This window comes from Adiantum capillus-veneris, chromosome 3, assembly GCF_014529385.1.
Source record: "Adiantum capillus-veneris isolate H3 chromosome 3, ASM1452938v2, whole genome shotgun sequence".
NCBI lineage: Eukaryota > Viridiplantae > Streptophyta > Polypodiopsida > Polypodiales > Pteridaceae > Adiantum > Adiantum capillus-veneris.
Window position 1 is genome coordinate 163,471,284 of NC_140933.1, and position 19,326 is coordinate 163,490,609.

Consider the following 19,326-nt stretch of genomic DNA (forward strand, 5'->3'; position numbering starts at 1 on the left):
TTTCCCATGTGACTCTGGTCGCATGTTCTCATGTCCTACCTTCATTTTTCTTTTGCACTCGAGCAACATACCGACATTTATGTGAACAGCACTTAGTGTACATGAAGGTCCCATTTACATCAAAGGTGGGTAAAAGTATACAAGGAAATAAGTCCTTCATTTTAATATCCACATTCAATTTTAATGTTACAAAAGCATCACCTTTAGCAACACCTGGAACATTCCAATGGATGTGGACCATACCAAAGATGTTCTATACTCAAAAGATTTAAGAATTAGGTTGGGATCGATCAAGGCTAGGTTCAGACAATGCCGGCGGAAGAAACACTATGTGCAAGTGTACCGTTGTTTCATCTGAATGATGCTAGAGGACATGAAATGATTTACAACATATAGGACCTAAGATAACATATCCTAAAATGTGTTTTACCACGTTGTAAGCATACTTTACTTTTCTTCCTCTATGCCGTTGCAGTTTATCGATGCACAACTTGTGCAATCCTCGTAGTACCTCGATATCCTTAGGAAATTGTAAGATATTGGTTGTATCCTCACTACTCATCTATGTGATGAGCTATTCAAAACTACTACTGATCGACCCAAAAGCATGAGAAATTGCTTCAAACCTTTACATGTATGGAGGATTGCATTGTTTGTAATGTAATTAGTGGCAATGTACATAGTACGGCTATGTGCAAGATCTTTGTAAGCGAACAAGGATGCAACTTGGATCGCTTTTACATGTATCGCATGACATACCTTTCGACCCCTTGCCATCAAGACAAGAACCAATCAACACGAGGATGAGTACTTGTGTACATTTGAGTATTTATAAATACGCTAACAACGTCTTGGTACGTTGTCGTCGATGGATGGACCATACATCTCCAAAGTTCTTTCGTCTTCCCTAGCTCCATGCCCCGTCCTTGATACGGAGTCACCCAAGACGATGACGGGTAGTATCTCCCCGTTTTTAACATCTTATGCAATGTTGACAAAAAGTCACTACCTAGTGGATGCATTAACTTATACTTCTAGAACATGAATGCTCTGTCAAAAATGTTGACCGGAGTCAGACAAACCTTCTTTTTTAACTTATCACCGCCATACAAGCTATAGAGCTCGACCCCCCTATTTATTTGATCTGGATCGACATTGTGGATAGCCATTTGAAAGTGCTCTTGCCCGATCCTTTAGACAGTAGCCAAGCATTCCCTCGAATGTATGCATGTTGCGTTGTTTCAAACCACGGCAAAGCACAACGGCTCCTGCTGGTGAATGCTTATCCCAACGTAGGTATTGCTTGATTTTCTTGTTTGTAGAGATCAACGAGCTCGTCCATAGCCGGAAAATCATTTGCCAAGTGCAAATGCAACAAATCCTTGCCCCTCTCAACAGCACATAGCCCAGCTATAGTCTCGTTCTCAAGGAACGATTGCATGGCAGATAACAGTGAGACATCTATGTCATCGCCCCCAACATTCTAACCTGTCTCTCCTTCTTTCCTGCACGGCTTCCCTCAGCCGCATCTCCCTTTAGACGAGCTTTTGCTTTCAATCTCACCATCTGCCTGCAAGGAATCACGAGAACCCTAAGGTACCAACAAGACACAGAACTGCAGCGCCACAGTCAAGGAAAAAATAGATCCAATCTGCTAATCTCAAAGGCTCAGAACAAAAGTATACCAACCAATGAACTCACACCACCACAAACCAGCGTCAATTGAAAAGAACGCTTCCAGCCTCTCACACAGTGCCAGTCCACGCTCTCAAACAATCCGAGTGCAAGAGAAGGATGCTTTCAACACATCAACAGCAAGAAGTTGACAGTGCAGACAGAGACACACACAAAGGTCTCAAATTTACCTGCTAGGCTCGCGAGTTCTCTGTCAGACATCAACGTCGTTGCATGTGGCTGGTGAGGGCCTTTAAAAATCCTTCTGCCACAACCTTTTGCTGCCAGCTTGACCATCTTGTGCGCCACCTGTCAACATTTGGGCTTCGGTTTTTCCACTCCTGCAGAAGGATCTTTGTAGATTCCCCCAAACCCGACATGCGTACCACCCTATTTTGCCTTTAAACGCTCGAGAAATCTCAGATTTAGTGCGATCCCACTTATAAATTTTGAGATCCACCTTTGAATTCCAAGTCAACTTAAAGACGAGAGCACTGTCAAAGCTCAAACAAATCTAGTGTAACAACCTTAAAAAATAGCCAAGAATTGTCGCAGTTCTCTCTCATCATCCACCTTTGCCGTTTGTTGAGGTCTACTCCTGTATTGGGTTTGCACTTCTTCTGCTTTGGATTTGTCGAATTGAACTTTCCAAATTACTTCAACTATCAATTTTGTCTATTTTCAATTTCGTAGATGTCGATATCGATTTTTTATTTTTGATTCTCAATTGTGGATTTTGTCGATTGTCTCTTTGTCGATTGCTGATTGTAAAACGAATGCTTATTCTCCCTCTCCTCTCTCTCTAGTGCTGGTGTGAGAGACCTCTCTCTCTCTCTCTCTAGCCAAGGAGAGCTTAGTGTTCTCTCTCTCTCTCTCTCTCTCTGTCACACACACACACACTCTCTCTCACTCACAAAGGATGTAGTGAATGGTTCTCCCTCTCTCACTCACTTACACATGCGTTCTCTCTCACTCACTTACACATGCGTTCTGTCTCTCTCTCACTCTCAAAGGATGTAGTGAATGGTGCTCCCTCTCTCACTCACCTACATATACGTTCTCTCTCTCTCTCTCTCTCTCTCTCTCTCTCTCTCTCTCTCTCTCTCTCTCTCTCTCACACACACACACACACACACACACACACACACACAATGTGTGCACGACATCCATAACAGACTCCTATCGTTGAGTTGTCAAGCTCAATGTACTTCATTAATGCAATGCAAATGTGAAAAGCCTTTGTGCAATGCACCAACACCTTGGAGAATGGCACATCGACTTTGTCTCTTGTACTCATACAGATTGAGAGAATGAGTCTCTCTCTCTCTCTCTCTCTCTCTCTCTCTCTCTCTCTCTCATACACACACACACACACACACAAATACATGCATCTAGTTTTTGAATTTCGAACATCGAAGTCAAAGATCATTTACAACATAGAAGGTCCGTGTAAACCTCTGAAAGGAGGTTCATTGAGAAACACATGGAGAAATTTTTTTTATACCCTTCAAAATGTAAAGGACAACCACTCTTCAATTGATTTTCAAAAGTAAAAGTAATTAGTGGTGAGCCTTGAAAGTGAGGGCTAAAGTGAAATGGCCTCCCAAAAACTATAAGCTTAAGTATTGTAAATTTAGATAGAATATTAAGGTCTTTTTGACTTTCTAGTGCCAAGACTCCTTCAAGTCTTTTCATTTTCTACCATTCCAGTACTTACCCTTCACTTTTGCATGTTTCAATTAAATGTTTTTTAAAGGTCCTTTTTGAAATGAAGCAGAATGTGACACATGGAGGGTCTCTCCTTTCTTGAAAATTTTAAGTTGTTTCTATACTAATAAATAATGGGGGAAGGGATTCCGGCTCCCTTCCCTAGAATGTGGCGACAAGAGAATGCTCCGGCAGTGTTTCCTATACCAATCTGCAACTGAGCAAGATAGAGAGAGAGAGAGAGAGAGAGAGAGAGAGAGAAGTTTCTTTTCGGTCAGTGCTCTCTGAGGCTCTGAGGCAGAACAGTAGAGAGAGAGAGAGAGAGAGAGAGAGAGAGCTCTGGCCATCCAATGCCTGGCCCTCAGAAGCCTGGATCCTCGCCATATCGAAGAGGAGCTCTGGATCGAGAGGATAAATCGTGAATAGAAGATCAACAAAAGAGAGAGAGAGAGAGAGAGAGAGAGAGAGAGAGAGAGAGCTGGACGATGGCACCAGAAGCACGAAGCCGAAGGAGAAGCAGCAGAAGGAGCATGGGATTAGCTGAGTGGGCTGCACATCCGCGGCTTAGGAAGATGAAAGAAGTGTAGCAGGAGGAGCAGGGAACGCCATAGCTGAGCGGGCTTCACACCCGTCGCTCAGATAGAAGCCATACTCTCATTAATTGCCAGAGGCCTGCTGTCACGCACAGTACAAATCGAACACAGCATGACTGGGTCGGCCGTCGGCGACCTCCCGTGTTGTCCCTCGACACATGCTCGAAACCAGTAGGATGAGGAGAGCAGGGCGGGAGCCCGGGGAGGGATTCCGGCAACAACCGAGGATGCCAGCATTTGGGAGGAAAAATTACCAAAATACCCCTCTATTTTGTGGAAATTTTCAAAATACCCCTTAAAGTTAAAAAATTCCCAAGGTGCTCCCAATATTTTCTCATAAATTCCCCGAATGCCCTTCAATTTTCCAAAATTCCCTTGGTTGTGAGAGTAAATTTCTTCAGAATATGACTAATTGTCTATCGTACAAGATGCTAAAACTAGAATTTGAGTCGGTTTTGAAGGCTTTAGAGATGGATTCTTTTGCGAGGGATTCCGGCACAAATTACATGCTAGGCACTCAAAAAACGGCCTCTCAATTGTCAAAAAGAAATAAAGATTAGAAAATCTTGAACAATCCAACAAAAATAGATACAATGGTATTTTGGGAATTTTATAAATTTGCGGTGTATTTTGGGAATTTCCACAAATTAGAGGGGTATTTTAATGATTTTCCCAAATCAATTTCACAAACATACAAAACTGCCTTGACGGTAGATTCAGAGAGGGGATCTTCCAAAATACCCCGCAAAGGAACTCTATTTTCTTCAATTTGCCAAACCCATTTTCTCCTTCTCACTGGTGAGCTCACTATGCTTTCCTACCTTCTACAAGAGTGTGCGTACACACACACACACACACACACACACACACACACACACACACACAGAGCATGCAAATTTAGATTCATTCCGGTCCCTCCCTCGGCCACGTGTCATCACCTCTTTTCTCTGACAGAGTGACACCTTTAGCCCGAGAGAGAGAGAGAGAGAGAGAGAGAGAGAGAGAGAGAGAGAGAGCTAGCCTGAGTTTGAGGGAGAATTTATGAAGAGAAGTACTCCTTTAGAACTTGGGCTCTTAAAGAGAGAGGCAACATTCCTCTCACCTTAGTGCTCAAGAGTCGACTCTTCCAAAGCTTCCCTCACTTCAATACCCTGCTTGCGGCTGAGAGAGAGAGACAGAGAGAGAGAGAGAGAGAGAGAGAGAGAGAGAGAAAGAGAGAGAGAGAGAGAGAGAGAGAGAGAGAGACGAGCAGAGTTGCAAGCTTTGGCTTGGGTCGGTATGTCTTCTTCGCCATCTCCAAACATGCAAGCATTGCTTCTGGCTGACCTTCGGTGCGTGTGCAGAGGTTTGATCGCCATCACACTCCCCCGCTTGTAGTCCTGTGTGTGCTCTCTTGCAGTCACTCCTGTCTGCCACGTGCTACTGCGCACCACTATTATATGCTGCCAAAGTCGTGATGCAGAGGTGCACTCTTGCACCCGCTACTGTAGGTTACGATAGTGTCTTGCTAGGCCCGCCATTACAAACAGAGGCCATGTTTGCACACTATATGAGAGCACTTTGAGCCCATAATATTGTGTGTGTGTGTGTGTGCGCGCGCATGCGGGCACGCCAACCATGTCTTTAATGGATTCTTCCTTGGCCTACCCAAGGCACTACATGTTGTCCATACTAACTAGAATGGGGGAAGGGATTCCCGCTCCCTCCCCCAGACACGTGGCGGAATGTCCTCCACCGGGCTGGTGGTCCCGACTCTCGACCGTTGCTCCTCCCCACTGTCCCAAATGCCATTCAGAATCCACCACGCATTGGAGTTTGAGAGCGCAGCAGGCTGCAACGTCGTACGAGTTTGAGGGAAAACTATGAGCCTCTGAGGGCACCATCGCACAAGTTTGGTTTGAGGGTTGACAACGCATGAGTTTGAGGGCAGACAGTGACCAAGCCTTAGGCAATGGAGAAATGGCCCAAGCCCCATGGGCCATGAGAGAGAGAGAGAGAGAGAGAGAGAGAGAGAGAGAGAGAGAGAGAGAGAGAGAGAGAGAGAGAGAGAGAGAGAACGCCATCTCTGGTTGCTCTTGCTGTTGGAGTCTGACATCGCGCTAAAGAGAAGAGACCTACCTTCTACAAGAGTGTGCGTACACACACACACATACACACACACAACATGCAAATTTAGATTCATTCCGGTCCCTGCCTCGGCCACGTGTCATCACCTCTTTTCTCCGACATAGTGACACCTGTAGCCCGAGAGAGAGAGAGAGAGAGAGAGAGAGAGAGAGAGAGAGAGAGAGAGAGAGAGAGAGAGAGAGAGAGAGAGAGAGAGAGAGCACTAGCCTGAGTTTGAGGGAGAATTTATGAAGAGCAGTACTGCTTTAGAACTTGGGCTCTTAAAGAGAGAGGAAACTTTCCTCTCACCTTAGTGCTCAAGAGTCGACTCTCCCAAAGCTTCCCTCACTTCAATACCCTGCTCACGACTGAGAGAGAGAGAGAGAGAGAGAGAGAGAGAGAGAGAGAGAGAGAGAGAGAGAGAGAGAGAGAGAGAGAGAGAGAGAGAGAGAGAGAGAGAGAGAGAGAGAGAGACGAGCAGAGTTGCAAGCTTTGGCTTGGGTCGGTATGTCTTCTTCGCCATCTCCAAACATGCAAGCATTGCTTCTTGCTGACCTTCGTTGTGTGTGCAGAGGTTTGATCACCACCCGCTTGGAGTCCTATGTGTGCTCGCTTGCAGTCACTCCCGTCTGCCACATGCTACTGCGCACCACTATTATATGCTACCAAAGTCGTGCTGCAAAGGTGCACTCTTGCACCTCCCACACGGTAGGTTACGATAGCGTCTTGCTAGGCCCGCCATTACAAACAGAGGCCATGTTTGTAGGCTATATGAGAGCACTTGGATCCCATAATATTGTGTGTCTGTGCGCGCATGCGGGCACGCAACCATTTCTTTTATGGCTGCTTCCTTGCCCTACCAAAGGCACTACATGTTGTCTATACTAAGTATGGGGGAAGGGATTCCTGCTCCCTCCCTCAAACACGTGGCAGAATGTCCTGCATCCGGCTGGTCCTGACTCTCGACCGTTGCTCCTCCCCACTATCCCAGACGCCATTCGGAATCCACCGCGCATCGGAGTTTGACAGCGCAGTAGGCTGCAACGTCGTACGAGTTTGAGGGAAAACTATGAGTCTCTGAGGGCACCGTCGCACGAGTTTGGTTTGAGGGCTGACAGCGCACGAGTTTGAGGGCTGACAATGACCAAGCCTTAGGAAACGCAGAAACGGCCCAAGCCCCATGGGCCGAGAGAGAGAGAGAGAGAGAGAGAGAGAGAGAGAGAGAGAGAGAGAGAGAGAGAGAGAGAGAGAGAGAAAATTATGGGAAAATTACGAAAGTACCCTATAATTTGTGGAAATTCCAAAATACCCTTCCAAAAACAAGCACATGTCTTTTGAAGCTTCTTTGTGCAAGCCAGTAAATTCGATTTCCCATGCAGACCGGACTAGCATATTCAAGAGTGGCACTATGTACCAGTGTTGGGGAAAAATGTGTCTGTGCATAATATCGTGCCGTTTTCAATTTCAAAAATGCCGGTCGAGGGTAAGGGGAAAAGGAGAAATTATGCCCACAAATAGAGAACAATAGTGTTAAAACCCAAAAAATAAGCCTAATTCTCTAAAATTTTCTCTTGGCAAATTCAAGGTAAGGAATTTTGTATGTTTGGAAAAATGGTTTTTTCCGAACACTGCTATGTACCGATCATGCTCTTCTCCATGAAAAACTTGCAGAATCAAAGACTTAAACGGGAAGATCATGATGCATATCAAAAGGCCTGCTTCGATCAGCTATACCTTTCTGCCCTTTGATGACAACCTTGAAGCCGCTGATAGGAGAGCCTGTAAAGAGCCCGACGAGATAGGGTGCCACCCGAGAAAGGAAAGGGGGGATGCACACATGCGCATGCGTAAGGGGGATAACAAATGAAACTGTGTGACATGGGCCAATTTCAAAAATTCCCAAAGTACCCCCAATATTTTGTCATAAATTCCCAAAGTACCCCCAATATACTTGAAATTGGAAACGGCACGATATTAAGCGGAGACACATTTTTTACGAACATTGGTCAATGGTAACTTGCATGCATTCTTGGCCCGTACAGGAGGAGAGAGAGAGAGAGAGAGAGTACTGGTGAGTGATAGTGTTCGCATTTCTCCAAGCGTACAAATTTCCTTTTTCCTTGAGAGAGAGAGAGAGAGAGAAAGAGAGAGAGCGAGCAAGAAAGAAATTTTCTCTGTTTTGGGGTGGAATTTCTCCTTTCCCCCTTGCCGTCAACATACATTTGTTAAATTGGAAACGACGCGACATTAAGCTGAGACACATTTTTCCCGAACACTGGTCAGTGGTAACTAGCATGCATTCTTGGCCCGTATAGGGGAGGGAGAGAGAGAGAGAGAGAGAGAGAGAGAGAGAGAGAGAGAGAATATTACCAAGTTACCAATGGGGAGCAAGGTTAGAAAACGCTACCGGTAAGCAATGAAAGAAAGATCATTTTTCCAAACATACAAAATACCATTCCTTCGTTTTGTCAAGAGGAAATTTCATAATATTAGATTTTTTTTGGGCTTTTACACTATATTTGTCTATTTTGAGGCATAATTTCTCTTTTTTCCCTTGCCCTCAATCGGCATTTTTTCAATTGATAACGGCACGATATTAAGCTGGGACACATTTTTCCCGAACATCTATCTATACTATAAAAGAAGGAGGAATTCCGGTCCCCCTCCCCCTCGGCCACGTGACGGAACGAGCTTCATCTGGCAGTGTAGACTATAGTTGTGCGCTCGGAAAGAGAGGGACAAGGACTGCCTGCGCAAAGAGAGAGAGAGAGAGAGAGAGAGAGAGAGAGAGAGAGGCAATCGGACACGTGTCGTTCATTCCTTGCTTCGGCCAGTGAATTATGCAATTGGGCGACACGGAGAGACTCCACACAGTGTGCACGAGGTGCTTGTCACTGCCGCTGGTTGCCCTCCTTCGACGTGGCAATGTATAAGGCCGGCCGGTATGAGAGAGACTGTGCGGAGAGAGAGAGAGAGAGAGAGAGAGAGAGAGAGAGAGAGAGGGAGAGAGAGAGAGTGAGTCTAATAGTGCTTCTAACATGCTGAAAAGCCTTCGCTTTTATCTTTGAGATTGTAATTCACAAGCTGGCAGGTTTAAAATCACAGAACGGCTCCTTTGTATCTCACTCACTCTCTCTCTCTCAATCATACCTTCAAATGGCTCTATGGTTCTACCCACTGAGTTAGAAGGTCCTTGCATTGAAATGCAAGTTGGGTAGTGAGCCTTAGAGTTGATGATCATTTTCTAATCATATATAGTATAAAAGTGTCCATGGACACCTACTAGCAAAATGTCATCCAAGATTATGATTGCTAGCAATTTTTGAACAATTCTAAAATTGTTAGTAAGAGATATATATTTAACAACCTTATATTAGATCAAAAAAATTATTCAATGTGTGTGGATTCTGGAAGGCACATAATGATTATGCTTGTGCTACATTGTGGTTGAACACATGTCAAGCATGCATAGGAAACATATGATCATAAAGGAGAATATAGAGGGGCGATGCATTTCTTTACTATGCTAAAGCCTTACATGGGATTGTCAACTTATGATGAGTAAAATAAACATATTCAAGGTAACCTAAGATTGTTATATCCATTATAAAAGCTTGTCCCGGACACACAGCTAGTCTAGCTTCTTACGACTTTCTATTTTTGACTTTATCACATGGCATAGCCTACTATATTATATACCATTCATATGATCTTCATAAGTAGAATCTAAAACGCTAGCCCCGCAATTTCAACATATCTTAGGGCTTGACTAAATAGCTTAGTTAGTGTTCCAACTTAGCATACATTCAGCCAATACATTAACCAAAGAAATTGATATAAAAATTAAAATATGATGCATAAAATGACTGACATGCATACATACATATACATGTACATATTTATTTATTTATTTTTAACAAATTCTTATGAGACCAAATAGTGCCTTCCATGTGTGTGGAAGCCACACAATACATTGTGGTTGAACACATGGTGCACGCATAGGAAATACATGATCAATGAAAGAAATTAAAGATAGGTGATGCATTTCTTTTTTCCAGTACTCACCAATAGGTGAGTTGGAATTGAGTTAAACACCAAAAAAGTTACAAGATAGTCTCATGCACATAACATGCCGTGAGAGCCCAACATACCATAGACAACAACAGATACATATGAAAAACCAAATGAGGCATAGATGTTCAAGAGAGACGGTTTTACAGGGACCCATTACCCCTACAGACCAAAAAGAAACATCAGTAGGCCACAACAAACTACCAAAACAGGGCACGCTCACACAAGAAGTCGACCCGGAGAAAGTGCCCAAGGTTGCCACCAGGAAGGTGTCCCTGCCATAGATAGCTTCATGACCCGAGCAAAACCTCCATACAACCGAAGCACAACCAAACCAAAATGACTGGAGTAGACAGTAACCAAATTCCGTAAATAGAGCCACATAAGGGGGGAGAATCCAAGTCCATCAACTTGAACAGAGCACCAACATCTTCAGGCTTTTTAAGTGAGCCATGCACCGTCAATATAGTATAAGAAGACCAAAGAACCACCACAAGGAACCCGAGCTGCAAGGAAATCTCAGCCCACCACACAGAGACCATGCAGGGCGAATCCGGCCACAACTTGCCGTACATTTGTTAACTAGCACTTTCACTTGTAATTGTAAACTTATGATAACTCAAATAAACATATTGAAGGAAACTTCAATAATTTGTAGATTTATTTTATGCATGCTATATACACTATAAAAGATATTCTATAATAAAACCAAAGAAAGCACTACAAAAGATGAGACACAATACATAAAATAATATATCCTTGGACTTTTTGGACTCTCATCTGTATTGTTGCATTGTAATTTACTCATAGCCATTAAAATTACTTTTTGCATTGACCTAACATAGATCGGACCTATATATGCAAAGAATTACTAATTTTCCCTACTCAAATGAATCGTGGCCTTTGCTATGCACTGATTTTGATTGGATATAACTCGATTTAAAAGAAATTTCTGGGGGTGTCACCTTGTCTAAATCACCTATATCACGTGCATTAAGAACCCTTTTCAAAAATCTCTTACCTGTGAAATTCTCAAGGAATATAATGAGCTCTTTCTCTTGAAAAAATCTATAAGATTTTAATAGATTTGCAACAATAATAATCTTTTGTAGATTTTTTTTTGTGTTTTCTATGCCACCTATATATTTTATCCATTATGCCAGCATAGTCATAATAATCACCTTTAGAGAGAGATATTAATGTCAACTTCTGAATACGGGGTTTGCATGTATTAATTTGAGTTCATTGAAATCAAGCTCTGAGGAGCATTTTTATATAAAAAAGGTGGTTTGCTAATATTGATGAAATCTCTTGGTTGAAAAGGGGCTATTAGGTCTCCCCAATCTCAGAAAAATAAAAAGTCTCTCAAAACATATTAAGTGCATAAGTGACAAGTCAGTTTAGGAAATGAAAAGACAGATGAGAGTGGAAAGTCAACAGACATATGAAGGTGGAAAGTCAAAAGACGCATGAAGATGGAAAGTCAAAAGACACGTGAAGATAAAAAGTCAAAAGACCTTTGTGTCCGTATAAATAGGTGTTTCTCTTCTCTTTTATTTTCCCTCTAGCGTTTTCTTCTCTTCAAAGTGTCGTCTCTCTCTCTCTCTCTCTCTCTCTCTCTCTCTCTCTCAATGTTGCTTCCGTCTTTTATAGCTAACAATGTTGCAAATCTACATGTTCCGTCATTACCCGTGGCTATGGGCTATAGACTAGCGCATCACTCTTGTTGTTGTTGAGGGAATCTTTGAATTAGGAATACCTTTTAATTTTTTTGAAGCCATTAGGAGTACCTTTTAAGCTGGTTAAAAAGGGGCTATATAAGATTGTCTCTATAGATTATAATGATCAATTGATTTAATCTTCATGCTTACAAATATCTGGCTACATGTTATAGTGCTTCATGGCTGTGTATAAAATTATCCTAGTGTGACACTTTTTGATGCTTTTGACACTTTCTATGGTGGTTTTTATTAACAAGTTTCATCCAGCACACAAACATCACTATTAGGTCAATTGAATCAGGACCCAGCATCACAAACAAACTGGTTGAAAAGGGACTATATGAGATTGTCTCTATAGATTATAATGATCAATTGATTTAGTCTTCATGCTTACAAATATCTGGCTGTATGTTATAATGCTTCATGACTGTGTATAAAATTATCCTACTGTGACACTTTTTGATGCTTTTGACACTTTCTATGGTGATTTTTATTAACAAGTTTCATCTAGCATCACAAACATCACTAATAGGTCAGCTGAATGAGCAAAACTGTAATATTTTCAAACCTAATTCTAGGTGCACAATAGAAAACTTGGTGCATGTTATAGTGCTTCATGGCTGTGTATAAAATTATCCTAGTGTGACACTTTTTGATGCTTTTGACACTTTCTATGGTGATTTTTATTAACAAGTTTCATCCAGCATCACAAACATCACTAATAGGCCAGTTGAATGAGCAAAACTATAATATTTTCAAACCTAATTCTAGGTGCACAACAGAAAACTGGGTGTGACAATAGCCGTAAGTGGTCATCCAGCAGCCCACTTAACTTTTTTTGCAAAATATATTATTGGTGGTTTAGAAAAAAAGTTTGAATTCTTGAGTATTTGTTATTTTTGGTAGAATGTAGCATAACATCTAGTGACCAAGGATTTGAAAATCTGACAAGCTTTATATGAGTATTAAGGGTTTTTTTCTAAACTCTAGAAATACTATTTTATGTCCTGTTAGGTTAAACACCTATTGTTAAAATTCACCAAATATTTGGTTTACCCCTTGTGAATTTCTAAAAATCTTTGAAGGCAATCTATCTGTTATTTTTTGAGAGGAAGTTGGTGCTCCTAGAGAATCTATCAATTAGAGAGGAAAATCATGCCAAAGTCGCCATCATAGTCCCCCCTCTCTTGTACATGCCTCAAGCCATGGCTTGGTGTCCTTTGCATAACCTTGCTCTCTTCCTCACATCTCCCTTCTTCTCTCTATAGCTGTGCTCCCATCGTCGCCTCGTATCTGACATGTTGGCACTCATTGCTCCAACCCATTGTTGCTACAGCTTAAGGGATCAACCTCCACTCATTGCGGTAGCTTATCGCTACTAATGACAAGGGATCAAGCCTCCACTCATTGTAGTAGCCCATTGCTAATGTTGCACAAGGATGCAGGTGATAGTGAAAGACAAATGGAACGTGCAATTAAAAGCACAATATAAGCCCATCCATGTTGTTGTGTAGCAATGTTGGAAGTGAGAGAAATGGTAGCTCCAATGAAAATATGCATCAACACCATCAAATATGTATGTCTCTACCTACTCGTTGTGACATCGAGGGAAAAAATCTCTCCCTCTCTCTCTCTCTCTCTCTCTCTCTCTCTCTCTCTCTCTCTCTCTCTCTGGGAGTGGCATACATGGGAGTGAATCAAAGTGGCATGATCATCTCCGGGTGTCTATCCGCCTGGAAACAGTTTTGGGTAGGGAGCATCCTTGCGGAGGGTATAGGTGGTGCAAGTGCTTGGGGCTCATTTTTTGCTTCATGTTTATATGTATATTATTTTTCTTTATTATGCAATTGTTCAATTAAATTCTGTTTTTCAAAAACTTATTATTCTTACGATTGTATGAATGTATAGGTGGCTTGTGAGCTTGTCATGGATGCCAATGCTTGCTGTCAAAATATCAATGAAGCTACTTCTACTTGCCCATGCACTGGTGGTGAAGTATCAAACAATGGAGCTTCCAATAAAGGGAAGCGCAAGGCCGTCGGTGGTAAGGTTCCAAGGCATGAGTGGCAGTTTTCCGACAATGTAAGATCATTTATAGATTGGCGTCGCAAATTATGTGGAAAAAAAAAATCAGTAGGTGCACCTCGTATTAGGAAACACTTACTTGGATCAGGGAATGGAACAACTATTAGGTTTAATGGAGGCATGTGTAATGGTGTAGGTCATGAGAGTGCAACACCAAAGTTAACATTGAAATTAGAAACACGGAAATTAGTCTAAAAAGCAAGACATCATTTGATGAATCTAACGACACCTCGAGCCCAATGGTAGAGATGATGCCGAAAGATATACCAAACTAGTCCAAAAAGCAAGGGCATCATTCAATGAGTCTAACGACACCTCCAGTCGAGTAGTAGAACTGATGTCAAAAGAAACATTGAACAGCCTATCAGCATGTACATCGCTAATAAAACACAGAAAGCAGTCTTTTAGCTTGTACAACGACACTCCTAGTCGAATAATAGAAGTGATGTTGAAAACAAGGTTAATATAACTACCTATATATTGAACGTAACCAACTATGTTTAACAACGACATCTTCAATCCAAAATAGAATCGATGCCGAAGTGAACACAATCGACACGTTATAAAATAGTGTTGGCTAGTCCAACGTTTCACAACGACACTTCGGGTCCGATATTAGGACCGATGCCGATGTGAAAATCAAGATCATCCTACTTTTAAAACTACAAAAAATAGTTATTAAAAAAAAGTATATCAGTTTAAAAACAAAATAGTAAAACAACGTACGGAAGTTAACTAAAATTTATACCGTAGTTTTCTTTTTTTTCTTGTGAGGACACGTATGCAAATCAAAACTCAAAGGCTAGAACTGTGAGGAGAATGGGATCCCTAGGGGTCCTATTTATAGGTACCCTAGCAACTCACCAGGCTACGGAGCGGGACCGTCGGGGCCGCAGCCCTTCGGGTATCTAAGGTATCCTGTCTGGGCCCGATGGGCAAAGAAGTTATCCCGACGGGCCAATCTCATCGGACCTCCCGGTCTTCTTCAAGTCACCATGCCAATTTGTGAATGTGAATTCTTGTGAATTGAGAATTTTGTTAATTAACAGTGTGATTACAAAAAAAACACGTGATCACATGAATTTGAAATCCCTGGTTGAAGATCTCCTACTTTTCGAGTGGCATGAATGTGCTATGCGTCGTTTGGAAGCGGGAAAGAGAGAATATTATTCAGAATGATGGAAACATCAAGTGTTAGGTTCTCAATAAGTACCTTTTTGATGCATTGTTGACACTAGTTCTCCTTCATGGAGTTGAAGTGTGGGGCAAGAGCATCTCAAAGTCTACTTGGAAAGAGTTTAAGAATGTCTAAAAGGGCTTTTTTACAAACTTTCTCCAAATTAAGACACAAACACCATATATGCTCTTACTTCATGAGTTGGGATCTCTCTTCCAATTGAGGGTATAGGCATGGAAAGGGTTGTGAAGTACATGATAAAGATGCATCAAAGCTCCTCACATAGACTTTCTACAATTGCATGGGAAGTAAGAAAAAAAGTTCAAAAGATGTATAAAAGCAAGATCTTGAGTACGGGATAGATGCAAGACACACTATCAAAATCTCTAGTTGTTTATCGCGATCTTTTACCGCGTTTTGTAGAGAGAAGGTCCAAACTCGGCTGGAGAGGGAAGAGAGAGGAGGATGGGGGAAATTTTTTTGTATTTAAACTATTACCACGACTATTTCCGCTATTATTTCTACGTGTATTACCTCAGTTATTACCGCTGATATTATCGCATTTATTTTTGAGGGAAAATTTAGCACCTAAACTTTCAAATTCTAGCTTAAACATTCCCTCCCCCCCTTCTCCTCCCCTCAAATTTTGGTGTTTTCCTCCTCTCAATAAAAATTAAAGAATATTGTATGAAATTTTCAAATTAAAAAAGAAAAGAGAAAGAAAGAGAAAGAGGGAGAGAGGGAGAGAGGGAGAGAGGGGGGGGGGGGGGGGGGGGGGGGGGGGATAATAAGATAACACTTGGTTACAGATAAAATAATCACTGTCACTTGATTAACATAATTGAGCATGTTTTCAAAATTAGAGAGAGGAAGAGGGGGGAGAGAGAGATGAATGGATTACACGACCAAAAATCTTCATAACTTAAAGTATGCAAAATGTTTATGAATCATCTTCCAAAAGATCCCTACATGAAGAATCATCCAATTCTAAGCCGATGGCTCCTAAATCAACAAAGAGAGAAATGGAATTGTTGTTTGTGGATACGTTGGCTTTATCATCTTTGTATTCTTCATCCTCCATCTCATCATCTTCATCACCATGAAAATCATCCTCGCTTGGACTTGCCACCATCAGATTTGATTCATTGACCTTCGTCTCCTCTGTCTCCACCTCATCCAAAGTTGGAGGTGGAAGAGGGTCTCCACTTCGTTAGTGAAAAAAATGAATCTCCCCCGAGGTGTTACGAGAACTACAAACCAAAGTTTTGGTTGGTGGATTGTTGGGATAAAGATGACCTATAAAAGAGAAGCTCAAAGTGAGTAGCATTGGTATAATTAATGCTAAAAGAAAATAAGAATAAAAAAGGTAGCTGTCACTCACCTTCTCACAATTTCACAGTAAAACTAAATTGGTATACCTCCCTGTGTGATGCACACTAGAGTCCACCATGTAGAGGCCATTCTCATGTCATCTAGACACATTTGCAAACCACTTGTAGTCAAAGATGAAGGTATGAAAGGTTCTAAAATTAACCTTTAGTATCCTTTCAATAGTTCCACAATACCTGGCTTCATCACCATCTGTGTCAAAGTTGCCCATGATGGCACAATCCATGGTGGCTCGTTAATGTGGCATGTAAAACAGTGACGACCCTTTGACCACATAGAGTTAAAGAAAAGGCACTAAAAAATAGAAAAATATCTTTTATCAAATACAAAGATAAAATCAAGAAAAAAATGTACAATATTTTTTAAGTATATAAGTACTCAGAGACCTTTGATACGCAGCCTCATGCATACTCCCATTCTCTGCTCCTCATGTTTTCTCTACGTGCTTTTGCTTTGATCATTCTCTCATGAATCCACTCCGCACTAATGAGGTCTAGGAAACATGCAAGGTGTCTAGGCACTGGGGCTGCCCTCCTTTCTCCATGTGCTTGTTTCCATGCTTCTCTCTCTTGCAAACACCTTGCCTTTGCCATTGTCCACAAGTCCACCCACTTGTTCATAATCTTTGCATTGAGAATACAAAAGTTATTGACCACTTGGTATAGCTTCATATCCATGTTAAGTAGTTTTTCCTTTCCACTTGGCAAGTGTGAAGTCATCCTTGCATCTTCCTCGTCTGACTACATGCAAGGCATTGAAGGATCAACTTGTGCCAAATACTCTGAGATGTAAACAAATGCCTCTTGCACAATCCACCCTTCAGTCATACATGCCTCTGGTTGAGACCATAGCCGCACAAAGTTTTTGAGAGTCTTTAAAAGCCTCTCTAAGAAGAACATCCATCATGTGTGCACTACTCCACATATAGTGATCTCCTCCACCACATGAACCAAGAGGTGGATTTGACTAAGAAGGTCTGATCGAGGAAATGCATCCTCAATGGCACACATATTTTTTGTTGCAAGTGTTTGAGCAACATGGATAGAATCTATTTCACTTTCCTTGATGCTCACAAATCTGCAAGAAAACACACAAGGACACACTAAGTGCTAGTTGAGATTATTGTGTGTATAAAGAAAACGTAGTTCATTGGATTCTTATGGTATACCTTACTAGATCTCCAAGTTTGAAAATAGCATCCTTGACTTTCTTGTCCCGACATATACACATACTCACCAACATAATGAACTACAATATAAATGAGAGGAAGGGAAAGTGAGAGAAAGTCATACACATAAACTATAGATAGAATAGGGAGAGGAACATTACCTGAAGCATCTTGTGTCAATCATGAGATTTTAACCCATACAATTGAACGCTTCCACCCTTCTTTGCTTTTGTGAAAGCTCCCTTTAGTGACCTCATGTATCCTGTTGGTGTGCAAAAAGAAGCAATGGCACCCTTCACTTTTTCTAATTCTTCTTTGGCTAGCATACAGGGTGCTTTAGGAAGCACGTCTTTCCATTGGGAGCACTGTGTGGAATAGCAGAGGAGGGGAGATGTCTCAAAAGCCTCAAATCCTCTCTCGCACCCAAAAAGCCCTTCTTGCCAATAATGTGGTCCCATAGTGTTTGTGCTACATTCTTGAATATGTGCATGGGATCCAAGAGGTGTTGTATTTTGAAGTCCTTCCAATATGGAAGCCTTAAAAATATGCAATACCTTGACATACCTTTTGGTGGAGGACACGGAGCCGAATTGTTGTTGTAGTGCTCTTCTCAAATGGTTGCCCAATCTGCCATCGTGAGCTTTAGAGGGAGACGTCTTTTCCATTTGTTGGAGCCCTGTGATTGCTATCCCTTGGGGTAAGAAAGGATGGTTTTTTGGATAGGTTACCTTGCGCAAGGCATCGGGCCCCTCTGTCAAGAATGATAGCCCACAACTAGGACATGCATTGTGACCCAATGTGAACAACCCTGCATACATATCATATCGCTAGAGAGAGGCAAAACTAGAGAGAGAGAGAGAGAGAGAGAGAGAGAGAGAGAGAGAGCGAGAGGAAAAGGGAGATATCAAAAATATCTCCAAGCCCAGGATAGTCATGCATATTCCACATAAGGATTCCCCTCACAATGGCTTCTCTCCCCCCCTTTGCAATTGATACATCTACAACAAGAATGCCTCTCCATAACTCTTCCAACTCCTCAATGAGGGGCTTGAGGTAGATGTCAATATTTGACACTTTGTACTTCCATGAAACAAGCAAGGAAAGAAGTATATTGCCCTTCTTGGTTGTCTCCCATGGTGGAGTATTGTAGTTGACGATCACCAAAGGCTAAGTTCTCCATGAAGTAGACTTAGTACCGAAGGGGTTGACACTATCACTTATTAACCCAAGCCTCAAGTGTCGAGGCTCCAACCCAAACTCTGGTCATTGAGTTTCGATGTGCCTCCATGTAGGTGAGTCGATAGGGACACACATCATTCCATCGTTTGAGTGGTGGTTGGCGTGACCACACAAGAAGCTCCATGATAGACATGCTTTTAACATGTGTTGAATGTGATTAATTAATGGAAAATGTCTCAATAACTTCCAGGGTAGGTGCACCTCGCTCAATCTAGTCTTGTATCCTGCTTCCTTGCACATGGAAAATGAGGTGGCATGTGCATGCTCATTGCGGTATAGCATACAATTGTTGACGCACGCATGGATGCATTCATACTCCATTCCAAGTGTAGTGACATACGATCTAGCTCATCCACGATCTGGAGGCAGGTGGTGATCTTCTGGAAACATTTTGCC

The 19,326-nt window shown here is 41.9% G+C and overlaps 1 pseudogene; it reads right to left on the reverse strand.

The window, feature by feature from the left end:
- Nucleotides 1-737: 737 nt before the first annotated feature.
- LOC147462099 (uncharacterized) lies at nt 738-2,054 on the reverse strand (annotated as a pseudogene).
- Nucleotides 2,055-19,326: the final 17,272 nt, after the last annotated feature.